General features: G+C 40.4%; 1 protein-coding gene across 1 annotated transcript in view; it reads right to left on the minus strand.

The window, feature by feature from the left end:
- Positions 1–4,420: 4,420 nt before the first annotated feature.
- Positions 4,421–17,508, minus strand: part of Irs1 (insulin receptor substrate 1) — a 56,337-nt gene continuing 43,249 nt past the window's right edge. The window contains exon 3 of the mRNA XM_033764662.1: positions 4,421–8,932. The gene's annotated coding sequence lies outside the window, so the exon portion shown is untranslated. The remainder of the gene's footprint in view (positions 8,933–17,508) is intronic.

Consider the following 17,508-nt stretch of genomic DNA (forward strand, 5'->3'; position numbering starts at 1 on the left):
TTTGGTGATCAGACACTTGTAGTGGTGTCAGTGAGAATATAAACCTTGTCATCAAACAGTCCCCAGTGAGAAAAGCTGTCTCACCCTTCAGGAACTGGTGTCCACACATACACCCTTTGTGTCTCTCTCTGGGTTGCTGGAAGGATAAAATAAGTTAATTGAGGTAAATAAATTGACTAATATAGAAGGAAGGGAGAATAAATGTGTCTGCCACTTATTATAGGATCATTGATGTAATTACAAACTCTCCTTGGCTATTAATTCTCAAAAGCCCCTTATTGATAATGTTTTACTGGCTGTAGTTTATTTCTGTGTATGTGCAAAGGTAATAGGACAAGCACACTATAGAGCCAGGCGTGGTAGCACACGCCTGTAATCCCAGCCCTTGGGAGGCTGAGGCAGGAGGATCACTGTGAGCTCCAGACCAGCCTGGGCTACATAGTGAGTTCCAGGTCAGTCTCAACTACATAGTGAGACCCTAGAGACCCTGTTTCAAAAAAAAAAAAAAAAGACAAGTACACTATAAATCACACCAATAATTCATTCCAACTGGACTTCTTTTACTTTAATATTGATTAGTTATATTCACATGTAATTTCTTTTTAAAAGAGGAATAAAGTGATTTATTAGACAAAATTTAAAGATACTTATGCAAAGAAACAGAGAGCAGGCCTTCAAATGGAAGGCACACTATAGTCTGGAACCGGGGATATTTATATGTTTTGGGGGATGGAAATTTGTGGACTTTGAGAATCTGTAGAAAGTTTGGGCTTGGTTTACAACAAAAAAATGATGGCCCTTCCCTAAGTAGAAAGACATGGCTCATTCTACAAGAAAAAGGTGGGACCTAGTCCAGTTTGTCTTGGTTGTTGTTTTGTTTTTAACATTCTTTGGATTCTCTCAATCTCTTCCTTTATCTTATGGTGGGGCTTCCATCCTGCATCAACTAAGCTAGTTTATGGACTTGCAGTGTCTGTAAGGGATTTGGGATTTTCTGTGCCTAGAAGAAAAGAAGCATAAATAACCCTAGGAAGGTACAGACATGGATCACCTTGGGTCACCTTGGTCTGAAGGTGCCATCTTCCTAAAAGTAACAATTTAAAATAATTATTTTCCTTGTCTCCTTTCTTGCCTTTATATGTAGAGACCAGTAACATGTGTAAAGAACTTATGAAGGCTTTAAGGAAAAAAAAAACACACATCTGGAAACGTCACTCAGCAACTATAGAACATATGTGGAGTTAGATATAGAGATGCACATGAGGGTAAATAGGAGGGTTGAGCGAGCTGACATTAGAGGAGTGGCCCTGTGAGACCCAGAAGAGCCCTGGGCAAAGCTATAGCACTGGAGCAGACGGGTTGAGGACTGAGGAAGGTCACAGTAATGCCACAGGAAGCCAAAATGGAGCCCTTCTTGTGGGGGAGGCCTGTGGACAGAGCATCGTGAAGGTCCACCCAGTGGAAGGGGAATGCTTGTCCCCTATCCCTCCCAAGCATAACCTGGAGCTGCTGGCTGGACTGCCATTAGCTGTATCAAGCCATGGAGTCCCCAGTTAGCACTCTACCCCACTATGTCAGCAGAAAGTGCAGGGAGCCCATGCTTCCCTTCTCCCACCGGCACGGTGTTGCTGGCCCCAGAGCAGGAGAGGCTGAGTGATTTGGGCCTCCGTCAACCTAGGAGCTTGGACCTGATTTACTTTCCTCTTCCTCTTTGACCAGCACCAACACAAAGGTGGGAAACACGAAGAGTTCGTCCTTTCCCAAGCCAGGCAGAGGAGCGGTGACTACCCCTGGAGCTGTGAGAAAACTCTCTACCTTCCCTTCATCTGGCAACCTCCTCTCGTTCCCCAGCTCTCCCTGCCGATTACTATCACAGAGTCACAGGATTCAAGTTTCCCAGCCAATGAAAGCCCAGAGTGCAAGAAGAGAAAGGACAAGAAGGGACATGAGTTTTTAGGGAAGGGAGAAGAGGCAGGAAAAAAGAAAATCAGTGGGTTTTCTTGATTTGAGTACAGGCTACCAGCTTCCATCGGGAGCATCTCCTAGCAGGGATCACCTGGATGGTCACTTGAATGTGCATGACTCAGGATGTGTTTCCAGCCACCCAAGAAGGGAACCCATGGCATGAAGGGGGCGAGATGAGGAAGGGAGAGAGAAAGCATCAAGAGTAGAGGATCTCCTTTGACCTAACGTTTGTGCCCAATGTGTGTGATTTGTGGAGATAGCTTCAAGTGCCCTCCTGAGGCCAATGCATTCTCTCCACTGTCTCAGGACTAGTTTTTCCATACTGGGTGTGTGAGAAAACTTTTGCTCCAGCCCCTGGGTTAGTCCTTATTTGTGTCTCCCTGGTGAGCGAGTTTTATTTCCATCTGATCCAGGAATGGGTTGTGCTAGCCTGAGCGGGTATCTAGTGAGGCCAGTACTCATTCTAGAGAGTTTCTTGTTAGAGGGAGCAAGTACTTTATATCTTTGGTGTGCTTATATGTAATATTCTAGGGACATGGAAGCTTGTAATTGCTGAAGAAAGACCCAAAGCTACAGAGACAGAGGAGAGAAAGCAAGACAGAGATTCGGAGAGAAAGAGACAATGAGACAAAGACAGAAGGAGAAAGGTGAGAGAGACAGAGAGAGAAGGAGAGAGACAGAGACAAAGAGGAGAGAGAGAAAGAGAGACAGAGAGAGGAGAGAGGGAGAAGAGAGGAAAAAGAGATACCACAGAGTGGAGTGCAAAAGAGCAAGGGAAGAGAGAGAAGGAAGAGAGAGCAGAGAAAGTAAGAGAACAGGAAAGAGAATAGAGACAGAAAAGAAAGAAGGAGCTAAGCACAGCGGGCAAGGGTTTGGGGAAATAAGAGAAAACCGAAGAGCCTAGGGCTGGACTTGCTGCTACTCCCCTTTACCTCCTGCCACCAGCTCACCCAAGAAATATCAACAGACAAGTCCGAGCAGTCCCCAAAGCGGAGAAAAAGAACTTTGACTCAGCCCACCCTTGGGACAGGTTGTAGGCTCACTGACTGCCATCACAGCAAAAGGATTTTCAGGACACGTCAGTAAGAGGATAAAGGGATTTATTAGGCAGACTGTGAAAGTACACACTCAAAGGAGAGAGAGGGCCCTCGTGTGTAATTTCAAAGGTGATAGAGATAGAGTAGTCACTAAGAGGGAGAGATGGGTGGTTTGGTTTGGTTTTTAAAATATATATGGAGGCAGGTAGAATAAAATAAAGGTCAAGCAATAATTCACGCATTTATTAAATCATGGTGTGTGCTGCTTCTAAACAATGAAAAAAAAAAATCATTACACTGCCAGACAGGAGGGAGAGCCCTTGAGCCTGGGCACCAAATAAGGATGGAAAAGTTAGTCTTTCTGCCTTTGGTGGAGCATCCTGCTCATTTAAAAATTAAAATAAAAAATTAATCTTGAATCTGCTTCAAAAATTGTAACAACCTGAGTTAGCCTTGAAGCCTAGGACATATAAATCATCTTCCATTTTAACTTAAGCAAGAAATCTCAAAGGAGTGAGGCTGTTTCTATATTGGCAACATGATTAATTATTTTTTTTAAATCTAGGTATCACTATTCCTTCTATGCTGAAAGAAACCCAAAATCTCCATTTGTGCAGAAGTCAGGATTTCCCAAACTCACCTAGCAATAGTCAGTTGCTGAAAAAAAAATCATTCCCAGACCACTCCAGGGAATTAGAATTTCTAATAAGAAGCTCTAATCATCAGACAAGTTTGGGTAACACTTGCCAGCAGTGGTTCTCAGATCTGACCCTTTGCTACAATCTCCTGGGGAACACAAAAATCAACACTGATTGTTCAGGTCCCACCCCCAGACCAGTTAAACCAGCATCTCCAGAGTTGGCCTGGCCATTGACACTTTTAAAAGCTGCCCAAATGATGCAACATGTAGCCAGGGGTGAGCATGCCTTACCTTACTATCCAGTGTCATCAGACCAGGACTGGTGGCTCTGGCCCCTGGGAGCTGGATAGCAATGCAGGCTCCAAGGCCAGGCCCCAGATCCAGAATAGCAATCTACATTTCAACAGGGAATCTGTGCATGCCTTCAAGATCAATGCTCCAAGGCATGTCAACAGAACATACATCTTTTAGTGGAGAGGACCGATTTTTCCTCCCTGCTCTTCTCTCCCTTAGTACCAACCACCACTAAAAGCATCTTAAAATCTTCCTCAGAGGTCTTTTTCTCCATACACTTGGCCATTAAGATACGAAGGAAAAAGGATAGGGTGAGGCAAGCTTATTTGTTCCAAAATCACTCGTGAAAGTATGTTAACTGATATATGCTTCTCTTACCTGCCTAAATGCCCAGTTTCTGTTTGACATCCCATAATCAAAGACATTAAGGATCACCAACATCCACATCCGCGAATTCATTTAACAGTTTTCTTTAATTAACGATGAAGACACTACAGTTCTAAGTACCAGACAGATTCGGGGGCGGGGGTGAAATGAGCACAACACTATAAAGAAAACTTGGAAAAGTGAAACAGTTCTAAATAAAAAATATAAACCTGGCCTGGTACCCATTACATATATACATAGTACGTATGTTATACACATATATACAGTAAATGTTTTGGTAGCAATACAGACCATGCGTTGGTCTCTTGTACACAGATGAAGCAGCACCATGAGCAGCACCACCATCTTCAGATGATAAACCAAACTGCACACACAATAAATGAAAATATATAATATATAGTTCATTTGGCCCACCCTGTAGCCAAGATGTGTAAGAAAAGTAGTTTTCAAGGAAAAATAAAAAATCGTTCCGGGAACTACATTCTTAGATCAATGGCGAAGTTCTAAACAGAAAAGAGAAATGCACTCGAGACGTCTACACAAATACAGACACGTTTTCCGGTGCGGTGAATTCATTCTATTGTATGGCATTTTGGTGAACGCTGGGGGAAAGAACCGCGTAAGCACTGAGAGACTGCAATGGCAGGTGAACGATGAAAGGCTAACACACCGGATCTCTTGGTGTGTACATCACAAACGCCAGTGACAAGCTAGGAAAGGAAGACAACAAGGCTCCATCGAAGTCACACATTTTCGATTCGTATTAGCTAATTACATGCTGTTTGTGAATAGCAAATCTTTTTAAGAGTAGGGCCGAACATTTCCGATATCACTCAACCTCCCCCCAGCATTTAATCTGACGCTCTGGTTGCAAGCAGTGAGCGACACCCAAGCTGCCTGAGCCACACACCCTGTAGCGACACGTAGCAGGCAGATTTATAGAGCTATGTATGAAAGGACCTCAGAAATGCTCTCAGCTTGGCTTTAGAAATGACTAAAGGCATCAGCGTTAAACCCTGGGTGGTTTACTGACTTTACTCTTACGCATACAGCCGGGATGAAGGTACTTGATTCAGCCCAGGCAAGGTCGTGCTTGCACACACTTCCAGAAGAGCATGCTTCTTCCTTCAAGTTTCTCATAGCCCACATACAGAACACGGCACCACCTCTGACTAACATCCACTCAGTGCTGGGAATACTAACCCCTATCAAGTCGCTGCAAAGAAGTCATCGAGTTGGTCATCGGTCCCCACCCATTCTCCTTTGCATGCCCTTCCAAAGGGTCCTTTGCACCATCGCAATCAAGTTCTTACTTTCTCCATATCTGGTTTCTGAGTGACCTACAGAATGACCTGCCAGAGCAGTGAGAGACTGGATATGCAATCACTGTCACCAATGTCACAGTGCCTCATAGCCTTACTGTTCATGGCTCTTATTGTCAATGGGGGAATGAGTTTCCTCCCTCCATCCTTAAACCACCTGTAGTAAATAAAATGGATGTTTCCAACTACATGGTATATTGCATTCAGGATGCAAGAATGAATACAACAGGGATTCAGTACTGTAAAATACTGTTTCTTACAGTATAGTATATAAGAAAATTGCTCTCTAGTACTTTGCCTCACATTTTTAAAACTGCTAGAAGACAAGGCAAAGAAATGTTTAAATAAAAAACCCTCCACTTCTGGCTAGATGATTCTGAAATTTTTTTTTTCTTTTTCTTTTTTTTTTTTTTTTGCTAGTTACTAGATTAGTCAAGAGAGTCCTTGACCTTTGAAAGTTAGCAAGAAATAGCTACACACGTAACAACCGTACTGATTTGTCATTATTAACTCAAGTGGTTGATCATTAATGGATTCTCCTTACTTCCAGCTGGTTCTTGGGCTATGGTTTTGCCCAGAATGAAGATATCATCAAAGCCATGAAACATTTATGCTTTTCACAATGGAGAATTTTAAAACTCTGCCTAAATTTCTGAGGAAGAATTCTGTGAAAGGTTAGTCTTGTGAAGAAAAACCACTAACTTCTAGGTTAACCAGAGGTCACTAGAAGCCACATTAATGTAAGCTGCTGGCTGGCCTACAAATACTTTGAAATAGATAACAGCCAACTGTCTTTAATAGGAACCACGCACAAGGACTTAGCAGCAGATGTGTTCAAAGTAAACTGTTCGAGTAGCTTGTGCATGGGTTTTTGGCTTGAGTATCAGCAACTTCCAGTTTTAAATCAGTAAAGTTTGATACTGCCATCAAACCCAGCTTGGGTACATCTAGAAGCAACTTAATTAAGATCTACCTTTATGGTATTTCACTCAACAAAATGTCAGATACAGAAACCAAGAGATGGATTTTCCAGTCTGTTCATTTTTGTTTTCACCAAAGATTTGATAATTCCACATGCAGAGGTATCCTGGCAAAACATATTCAAAGTCTAGGTTCCTTGAGAAATAATAACCAGCTTTATAGGAAAATACATGGGACTGACTTTTTCCCTTTACTTTAAGTCCTCCATGGAAGAGAGCCCAAAAGCTCGCATTCTTACCCTAGCAAGAGTGTGAATCAGAATGCTTAAAAAATGTAAAAGTTAGTTTGGCTAAGAAAGTCTTTTTTTTTTTTACAAAGGAATAAAAAAACAACATCATATCAGATATTGAAAACTGATGGTGTTCTGTGCTAATAGGAAATGATGTGACTCAGCAAGTTCCTAGAAAACAATGGATTCTTATGACTACAGACCTATTTTAGAAGCTGATGAGCATGCAAATGATCAAAATCCGCAACAATGAACATTGTACAACAATCTGTGAGGTACATGCCATCTGGTTGAATAAGCAGTAACACAGGTCTTAGCGGAACAGGGGTTCCATTTGTCTCCACTCCCCAGTGAGTAGATCAGGGCAGGAGCCACTGCAGTGCTCTCTAACCCTGGCCCCTTCCCTATAGCCTCAATTCAGGGCTCAATCCTTCCCAGGGAGAAAATGTTGCTCCTCTCAACAGCAAGGCTGGAAATGCCTGATAAAGAGTTCACACGGACTCAGAGGGAGCCTCATATGAGCATTAATTCACTTAACCCTTAGGAGGCTTCCGGCAGAAAAGATTTAAAATTTGGCAGGCAGTATCTTTAAATGTGTTCACTGCTGCTTCTATTTTACAAGGAAAAATTCCAAGATCTGTACACTTTCCAAACAAGAAGAGGATTAACATTTTCACTGCTAGTTTCATGTTTCGATAGCAGGTCATTATGATTTTATGTGCTCTCTGTACAGTGTTTTATTAACTAAGCACTAATAGGCCAGCATCCACCAGGGCAAATGGGCCAATTACATTCAGTTAAATAATGTAACACTGGAATTTCTCAGAACACATGAGATAAGGGTCTTAAAGACACTAACATGTAGCCATGGTCATGACTTTTTTTTTAAGTTTGTTTTTTTTCCCCCCCTGGAACTTCAACATCTGTTTAGCAAGCAATAGCTTTTCTTAAAATCCTTCTCATAATAATGCAGGAAATGAAATATCATAATGTGTGCACAGAAAAGAAATGGGAATGGAGCAGAAAGTTTATAGAAGTTGGGGAGGGGAGGGGAAAGAAGAAAAGCTCAACATATCTAGTTTATTATGAATACAAAGACATTTCCAGAATTTACAAACACCCACATTGTTCATTCCAAAGAGAGCTTTTGATTTGACGGGATCACCCAGGTTGCCTTCTCTTTACAATATATACAATGGAAGACTGTGATTTCCTCTTCTTCCACTCAATATCCAATTTTAAGCTGACACCTGAAAACACCCCAGTAGGATATATCCTTCTTCAATTTAATTAACATGGCCTATTGTCTTACAGGAAAAATACAAAATTAATATTAATTCTTGTAAGGAACTCAGCTCAACATCAAGTTTATATTACAAGAGATATATCAGCAAATATAACTATACAATTGAGAATCATCTATGGCACTATGATTCTTAGTATATTATTTTTTCTGAATTACAATCTTAAAACGAGGATCGTACCCTATTCTACTCTTTTTAAAAGCCTTCTTTAAAGCATTTGCTCCACTCTTTACAACTGAACATTGTATGCCTCAGTTCCACATCCCCCGCAAAAAAAAGATGTGCTGTAAGAAATGTTACATTTTCATTAAAAAAATTACACATATAAATCAAACCCTATGTTAAATATTTAATACTCTCTCCACCCAACGTGAACAGTATTATATGAAATAATTTACAATGATGCTTTGTCAAACAGTTTCAGTAGCAGATGAAACATATCTTGTAAATGCAATGAGAGGAAACGCATTCTCCCGGGGCATGATGGTGGGTGCGCACATTAGCTCATCGTGGCCAGCTAAGTCCTTAAGGTTCAAGACGAAGTTCACGCAGACTCATTCTTCTGGTGTCACAGTGCTTTTTTGCTTGGCACAATACAGAACTTGCAGTTCAGTCAACGAACTCCTGAGGATTGTGTAAAGTAAACAAACTGAAACAGATGCATCGTACCATCTACCGAGGAGGAAGATGTGAGGTCCTGGTTGTGAATCATGAAATAGTCTGGGTACCCATGAGTTAAAGGAGGATTTGCTGAGGTCATTTAGGTCTTCATTCTGGAAAAGAAAAGGTAAAAAAAAATCATCACCACCTTAGTGTGTACATTCAGCCAGAATTTGGGAAGCTCTCCTTTTAAAAGGGGGCTGTACCAGATAAACTGACATCATGAGCACAAACCGTACTGTGTACCTAAATAAAATCAACAACCTCTATTTAACTTTTTTTTCCCCTTCAAAATGCAAGCGTGTAAAGCAATCACACACTAAAAGTAGTCAATATTAAATCAGTAAACAAATCAATGTGATGTGGACATTTCAGAGGTTTAGAAACAAAAAGAAATAGAAAATTGTTTGGTGTTATAATTGAAGCAAAAAAGGTTCACCTCAGTAATTGTGTAAACCCACTACAAAATGTGAACAGGCTACCCCCCTGTCAGTCTCTGCCCAGTCTTCTTTCAGTTAAAAGTCAACTGCAGATTTTAGCATTTGAAGTTGCAGAGTTTAACTTTACAAAACCTGAAATCAATTTTTAATGTGACATTGTGTGACATGAGAATTTTAGATGCAAAAAGAGATGCAAGCAAAGCAGACTTCATTAATCATTAAATAAGAAAAGAAAAGGATTCGGATTTAGGTCTAATAGAAACAAGTTAGGCAGAAGCACCAGATTTCTCTCTGTAATTCAAGACGGCCCTCAGAGAAAAGCCTCTTTTTCAACCTCATAAAACATCTTCTGCTTTCAAGTCCTATATTAGATGATCCTTCAAAGGTTCATATTTTTCATGCATTCAAAAGTTATCTATTACATATCAATATTTATAGAGTGCTCTGAACAGTATGCAGCACAAAGTAAGATAATCATGAATACTTGTTGAATGAGAGTATGGCCGCATTAAGTACCATGCAGGATTCAAAGTTAAATTCTGCTATAAGCCTTGCCTTCTAGCAATTCTAGAATCTAGGCAGGCAATCTCCATTCATACATAGATAGAATGCAAACTAGACAGGGGAATTTCACGATACATGCACTGGGGGAAAAGAGCTCTGGATGCGCGCAGGCTGGGAAGAACACTTCCAGCTTAGAATATAAAGCAAATACCTCACTGACACACTAGACTTGAACGAGAAGAAAAGGAGTAACATGGGGACATGGAAACAGGAGTTGTGTCACTGTTGCTTTGTATCTGCAGAGTTTAGCACAAGACCTGGCACCTGGCAATAAATGTAAGCCGACCAAACGAAAGCCACACGTCTCTCTGTAGACACACGACTAAATAAGGCCCAGGGGTATAGCACAGCCCATGGACCAGCCAAATGAAGGTCGCAGCTTCGCAGGACTGGAAGGTTGCTAAAGAGGGTCATAAAGAGTTAAGTCTACAGATTTAGGTTAGGTTGATGTTGAAAAAACTTGATGGATGAGCCAAAAGGTCTTTATCTAATTATAGGGACAACAAGGACTTGCTTTGAGATACAGACAAGATCCACATCAGCTACAAGGGCAGCACTGGTTTCTAATACAACAATCACTGTTGACCAATGTATTTTTTTTTTTAATCTCTCTTCCATTTGAAGGAGGTGAGTCTGGGTTTGATCCATCAGCATTCATGATTTACATACTTGTACAGGTTTTCCAATGAGTGGAAGTTTACCAAATGAGGACTAGTTTTATGAGGCAGTTTCTGTTTATTTTAAAATATTAACTGTGCCTCTAAAGGGCAGGTAAACAGACTATTATTTTACTTACTAATAAAACCTTGGCATAAAGCCCCTAGTGAAAAAAATCAACAAACAAGCCAGATATGGTGGTGCATGCCTGTAATCCCAGCACTCTGGGAGCTAAGGTAGTTAGGATCACAAGTTCAAGCTCAACTTGGATAACTTAGTGAGACTCTGTCTCAGAGTAAAGAAAATTAAAAAGAGCTGGGAATATAGCTCAGTGAGCGAGAAGGCCCTGGGTTCAGTTCCTAGCCCTGAAAAAAAAAAGCACACACACACACACACACACACACACACACACACACACACACACACACCATTCCCGGCTTTTCCCTTTAATTGCCAAAGATAAAGGATTTCCTTCCAGTGGTCTCTAAGATTCAAAGCCTATTCTTTCTGGGAACCTCCACAGGCAAGGATTTCTAGGCTCTCCTTTCCAGTTTTTCCAGAACTAGTACAGGAATGTTCCTACCAGAATACCTATACACAGCTTGAACATGGCTTCAGAGCTCTGGGCCTAAAAGTAGGCAAAAAGGCCATACTATATCAAAGAGCCTTGACAAACAATGAAAGTGCCAGGTATAAAATGGAGGGAAAGCAAAAGGCACATGGTATGTTTTTCATTTTGTATCTGACTCTCATCCAGAAGGCAGCATGAACAGCTCAGGACAAGAACAAACTGTACCCAATTGTATCACTACACATGCCAACCTGCATGGATGCTCAGAGCAGAGATTGGGAGTCCTGGGAGAAAGAGGAAAATCTGGCCTCACTGGAGGCTGAAATCTATTGCTTTGGGCCACTAGGAATCCATCTCTGTAATTTTCCAGAACCATGTTCAAAGAGCACAAAATCAAAGGACATCTCAATTCCATTGTATACCTTCCATCTAAAGCCTTAGCCTACTGCTTTTAGAAGCCTTTTATCATAAATCGTGATCAACATTTGTCTCAGCCACAAATACTACTTACTGGTTTTTCAGAGACTTAGGAATGTATAAACAAGTGAAAGAAAGAGGGGAAGTAGGCAGCAATGCCAATACGAAGAGTGGGAACAGAAGGATATAGACAGGGACAGAGCCCTGGAACAATCTAAAGAGAAAATTTGAACTTCACATTGGAATATGTGTATACAACGACATGGGTTTTGAACAGACATCCCATTGGTTCTTCCGGCAGCCACCTTGGGAGCAACACTCGCATTCCAATCATACAGCCATTGTCTGCAGCATTTTTGGAATGCCTTCTCAAATTCCCATTCCTTCTTTGTAACCGCCTTGGGCATATTCTTTTGAATGGTCTCTATAGGAGCCAGCCGTAGCCCTTGGAGAGCATATTTGATCTTTGCAGACAGCCCAAAAGCTTTGAGAGCCAAATATGGTGAATAAAGGGGCTGATTAAGCAGGGTAATGGTTCCCAGTGAGGTATTATCTAAAGCAAAAGAGTTCCAAACTGAAGTTCCAAAAACATAGCTGTTCATGACAGTTACTCTGATGAATTAGTTGGAAAGGAAGTCTAATGACTTTGTAAACAGAGCTCGAAATATGCTTTATGGGAATTAAGTTCATCCCCCTTTATCCCTGCCTCCACATGCTCATAATCTAGAAAGGCTGAGGTTGAATGAAGCAATGCATTTGAACAAAAGCTAAGATTTATATACATATATTTTTGCCATGTGGAAATATGCTTAAAGAATGAAAAAAAGGAAGGCCTATACTAGGTTCCTGCCATCATTCAATTCAATAAATATCCATGAGTGACAAATACAAATGATAAATACTGTAACAAACACCAAAAAGGGTGACAGATATATGTACATTCGCCACATTTTATTCAACTGCAATTGATGGACACCAACCATGTGGGCCAAATATTGCTACAGCATTTCACAAACACAGAAGCTCATTTGCAACGTGCATAATCCAGAAGCAAAGAAGCAAAATATCTCCTTAGGTCAAGACACTGTGCAAATATCAAGTGGTGATGTTCTACGATTCATTTTCCCTAGCTATATCTCTGGGGAATAACTCCTGAACCCAGAAATGCGATGCACCTGTCATGAGATTTAGTAGCAGGAAATTACATTTTGACAAAATTTGATCACTACACCAGTATCTATTGTACCTGTCTGTGTGTATCTTCTTGTAAGATAAAACCCCCTAATCCCATTGCCAGTAATGAAAAGTGTAATTTTTAAAGCATTATCAAGAAAGTCAACACTTGAGCAATGTTACTTGAGACTTATGGAATATTACATTATTGCGTCCAGTAGGAATTTACATCTTCTGGACTCTACCTACTTAAATTATGCCTACCAGAGCTGAAAAACAAATCAGGCATTTGGTTTCTTCCATAGTCTCAGCCTACTGATCAGTTTCAAATGTAAAAGCTAAAGATATAGCTTTCGATGGGAGGATCTGTACCCTTTCAGCAATGTATTTTTTAGTCAAAACCAGTGGCAAGTGTTTTCCTCTTATATTTTCATATATCGCAACTTGCCAATTTGTTGCATAAATCCAATGTAATAATAAATATCTGGTGATGGCACTGCTAGCCATTTTTATTCTTACGGTACAATATTATAAATTGCTTGCTATTGTCATATACTAAAATGTAGCCATAAAGAAATCCTTCCTCAACCAACTGTATTTTTTGAAAACAACTGTACTGATGGCTTTTCTTCAATGGAGATCACTGTTTGAAACCTCATACTGGAGATTCAACTAGAAAAATTCATTTAAATTAAATTCCTTCATTTAAAGAAATGTATCAAAGTAGCATATTTCTTTCACTTCACATAAATAGTTGCTGTTTTTTAAGTGAGATCTTGAGTACATCTCATGATATATGAAATATCATGACATTTCAAATGATATATCTTGAGTATAATACAGACCATGTACAAAATACTGGGAAATATAAAGAAGAACTAAGCATTATTCGTAATTGCTGGCACCAAGGAAAACCACTATTTATCTGTGGTTCTAATTTCATTATTTGCTTGAAGGGTTTGTCTACACTTAACGTCAAAAATGTTTGAGTAGGAGAGGAAAATAATCTTTAAATCATAGAACTTTCTCATTCTTAAAAACCTGCGAAGAGAAACTATTCAAAATGTTAACCCGTTCCCCCCCCAGAACTGGGAATCGAACTCAAGACCTTTGAGGTAGGTGTGGCGCCCTAGAGCTACCTCCCTGGCCCCTGTTAACCCATTTTTAAAACCTTCTTAGTATTCTATTCTTTTCTCATCTTCTCAATTCAATATATATATATATGCAGGGTAATATGGGAAATATTGGGAAAGACCATATAGATAGATAGATAGATAGATAGATAGATAGATAGATGGAAAGTAAAAAAAGCTTTCCCAATATCTATCTATCTATCTATCTATATATGGAAAGTAAAAAAAGCTTCCCGGATTTGGTTTTCAAATATATATATATGCAGGGTAATATGGGAAATATTGGGAAAGACCATATAGATAGATAGATAGATAGATAGATAGATAGATAGATAGATGGAAAGTAAAAAAAGCTTTCCCAATATCTATCTATCTATCTATCTATCTATATATGGAAAGTAAAAAAAGCTTCCCGGATTTGGTTTTCAAAAGCCTAAGTTCTAAAGGGAAAAGGGGCAGGCACATTTTCAGGAGAACACAGATGAGGAAGAATTCTTCTCAGAGGAGAAAAAGGTTCCCTTCAACAGAGAAGGAGAGGATAAAGGTGGAGGATGGCAGAACACAGAGAATGGGGTTACACTGGCAAGATGCTGGCTGCGGTGCTGTGGCCTCTCCGTTACATCTCCCCAGATCTATTCATTTCCTGTTTCACACCACTTTATCCATCTGCACACCACTACAACTCATTTCTTCAACTACCTCCCTGAAGCCACTGCAGCTAATTCAAGGCACCCCTAATTTAAATGGATTGTGTCTTCTAGAATGTTGGTGTATTCATATAGCATTTTATTAAACACCCCCCAAAGAGCTCGTTGTTTTTAAGTATTTCTGAATCTGGCAAAAGAGCACAGTGAGTTAAAAAAAAAAAAAAAAACAGTCTGAAGTTCCTTCTTGTTCTGGGAGTAGATGGGTATTCCTCATTTTAACATTCACACTATAAAATCTCAGATGAATCAATGAGACCACTGATTTATGTGACAGATTATGAAGCCCAGAGTAAAGGAATTTGGGGGCTTAGAGCCTGGGCTCTGCCACCTGAGTTCTGTGCCTGCATTGAGGGAGGAGGTAGCATTTTCACAGTCAGTTGAATTAGCTATGACAATCACTCACCTGAAAAGAAAAGCTAAATCTAGCGATGGTCAAGTCTGGGACAGGGGAGGAACTCTGCTCTTTACAAGGTAAGCTGGGGAGTGTGGGGACAGACTGGAGATTTGGGAAAGACACAAACTAAGTGGTGAAAAAGGTATTCTCAGTTTTAAAGCTCTGGGATCATTACCATCAAAATCAACAAATAAATCAAGTTTGGACTACAGTTAGAGGAAAGACCAAGGTGTTTGCAACCTGATGTTGAAAGCAGAAAGCCATATGAGCCATAGAAAGGAAACCAATTTCTTTTAAAACAGGCCAGGACTGGGCTGGAAAGATTTGGTTTTGTGGTCTTAAATGGCAAAGGGCAACCGACCAGCCAAGCCAGTGCTTTCATGGAGCTTAAATAGCAGTCTCGCCAAGTGCTAGTCACGTGGGAGAGCGCTGGTGAGAACAAGGTTGCCAGCCAGACCTTGGTGTGCATGAGGTTGCCAAGGAAGGAAACTCAGCGAGAGACGCCAACATGTGAGGGCCATCTCGCTCCACTACCCCTTTTATCCCAGTGAAAGCCCTTCTGGCAGGGCTGGTGACTCCAGAAGACCACCAAAGAAGAAAGGCACACATCTTATGACAAGGCAAGAAGACCCAGAGTGACCAAAGAGACAACCATCAAGCTGTCACCTCTCTCCCCTGGGATGAAAGCTTTCTACACTGTGGGTCTCTCCTAGCCCAGCTGGAAAGGCAAGAAGGAGGTTCGGGAAAAGTTTCAAGATGGTCAGGGATGAGAAGATAAATTCAGTTAAAAACATGCAGCTCTCAATTATTACAGTGTTCCATCAATGATGCATTTAGGAAACCTGAAAATGCACTCCGAAATCTTCCTGTTCTTATAAAAAGCATGCTGATAAGACAGATGGGGTCCATGCCATAAAGCCACCCCATATAAATCAAAATTTCTCCCATCTATCTTTTTACCAATATTGTATGTCCCATATACGTGACAGAATCAAGGTACAAAGATTCAGGGGGAAGAAAAAATCTCTCTCCATTTCAAGTCTGGCCATATAACCATGAGAAGGAAGCTTTAATTTTCCCGGAGTTCAACCAAAATAAACCTGTTAGAGGAATACACAAAAGTGGTATAGTAGAATCCTCCAACCTGAATAAGAAAGTCAGAAAAATCAGTCCTTTTGCATATACTGGGGGGTGTTTCTGCAGTACATTCTCCCCTATATGAATTATTTTCCAGCTCGGAGGTTTATACTACATTATCACCTCACTTTTTCATGTTTGGTTTGGTTTTATTTGTAATGGTCAGAACACAGGACACAGGTTTTGTAGGTCTGGCTTTGAAACAAACCAGTAGGCCTAAATTACATCACAACTTCCTTTACAATGTGGTGTAGAAAGAGTAAAAAAGCAAGCCTGTAATATCATTTCTGTAATTAGACACCTACTGCCTTTATTTTTCTCTTAAACAATAAATAGATGTCTCCTTTTTGCCATCTCCTAGGAGTCAAAACAGTTCAAGAAAGCAAGCTCATTGCACATTTGAGTAACTGTTGGGCTTCTCAATTGTTTCTCAGCCATCATTCATTTTCCATAACAACACACAAACCAGGCACAGAGACATGCACACAGACGGCCGCGGGTCTGCAGAGAACTGAGGTAAGCATCATCAACACCACTGACATCACTTTTGGCAGCTGGAGAAATAGGAAAACCTGTGTTTAATCTATTTCCTACTCACCACAAGCTTTAGCTGGAGTCCCCGATAACATGGGTTGTGGTTGGCCTTATGGAAGAATCTGGTAATGCAAGAAACATCTACCAAACTGAACAAGCATCTTTAAAGGAAACCACAAAGTGCCTCAGCAGTGCAGCCTTGGTCCCTTTCCCATAGGTTCCTCTGGGTCACTGAACAGTGCTACCAGAGGATAAAGCCACGCCCAAACAATTCCTAGTGAGGCTCAAACTCAGTGGAAGACCTTCTCCCTGAAACACATCTCACTAAGATCTCCAAGAAACCTCCATTTAAATCACAAACGAAGAAATTTTTGCCTTTGTCTTCCTCCTTGCTTGGAGAATATTGGGAGAGAAATGAGAAGAATTTACCTGTCATTCTTGGGAGTTTACATAATTATTCAGAAAGAAAAAAAAGGGCAAGATGACCTAATGATAAAACTCTGAAACCAATTGCAACTGGTCATAAATATATAAGTATATGGCAGTATTGTCCAAATGTATTCAAACCCACATTTCTCATTCTTTTCACTTTACGAATTCTTTAAGAACTGCAAGTCACAAAGACTTCTGGGCTATGAGAGTCATTCTTAAACACAAGCCAATGTCAAGGAGCACAGAAAACAGTGCCATGTATCTTGGATTTTGGAAGGCCAAAGGCAAGACCCATATTAATTGGGCTGTGTTGAAGATAAGCTGTAACTCTTACTCGCAAGGAAGGAGTAATGCAACCAATGTGTTTCCCTTGAATTGCCAATACCCGAGTGCGAAATGAATAACCTGTGTGCATTTTGAGTTCCAAAATGTAATTTATGAAATTCAACCCCAAAATGGTTCTTTGAAAATGAAAATTACATGTATATCAGACTTTTTAAAGGCTATTTTAACTCAAAACTTACTTCCAA

This window comes from Fukomys damarensis, unplaced genomic scaffold (genome assembly GCF_012274545.1).
Source record: "Fukomys damarensis isolate Sample0158 unplaced genomic scaffold, DMR_v1.0_HiC HiC_scaffold_16, whole genome shotgun sequence".
NCBI classification, from domain to species: domain Eukaryota; kingdom Metazoa; phylum Chordata; class Mammalia; order Rodentia; family Bathyergidae; genus Fukomys; species Fukomys damarensis.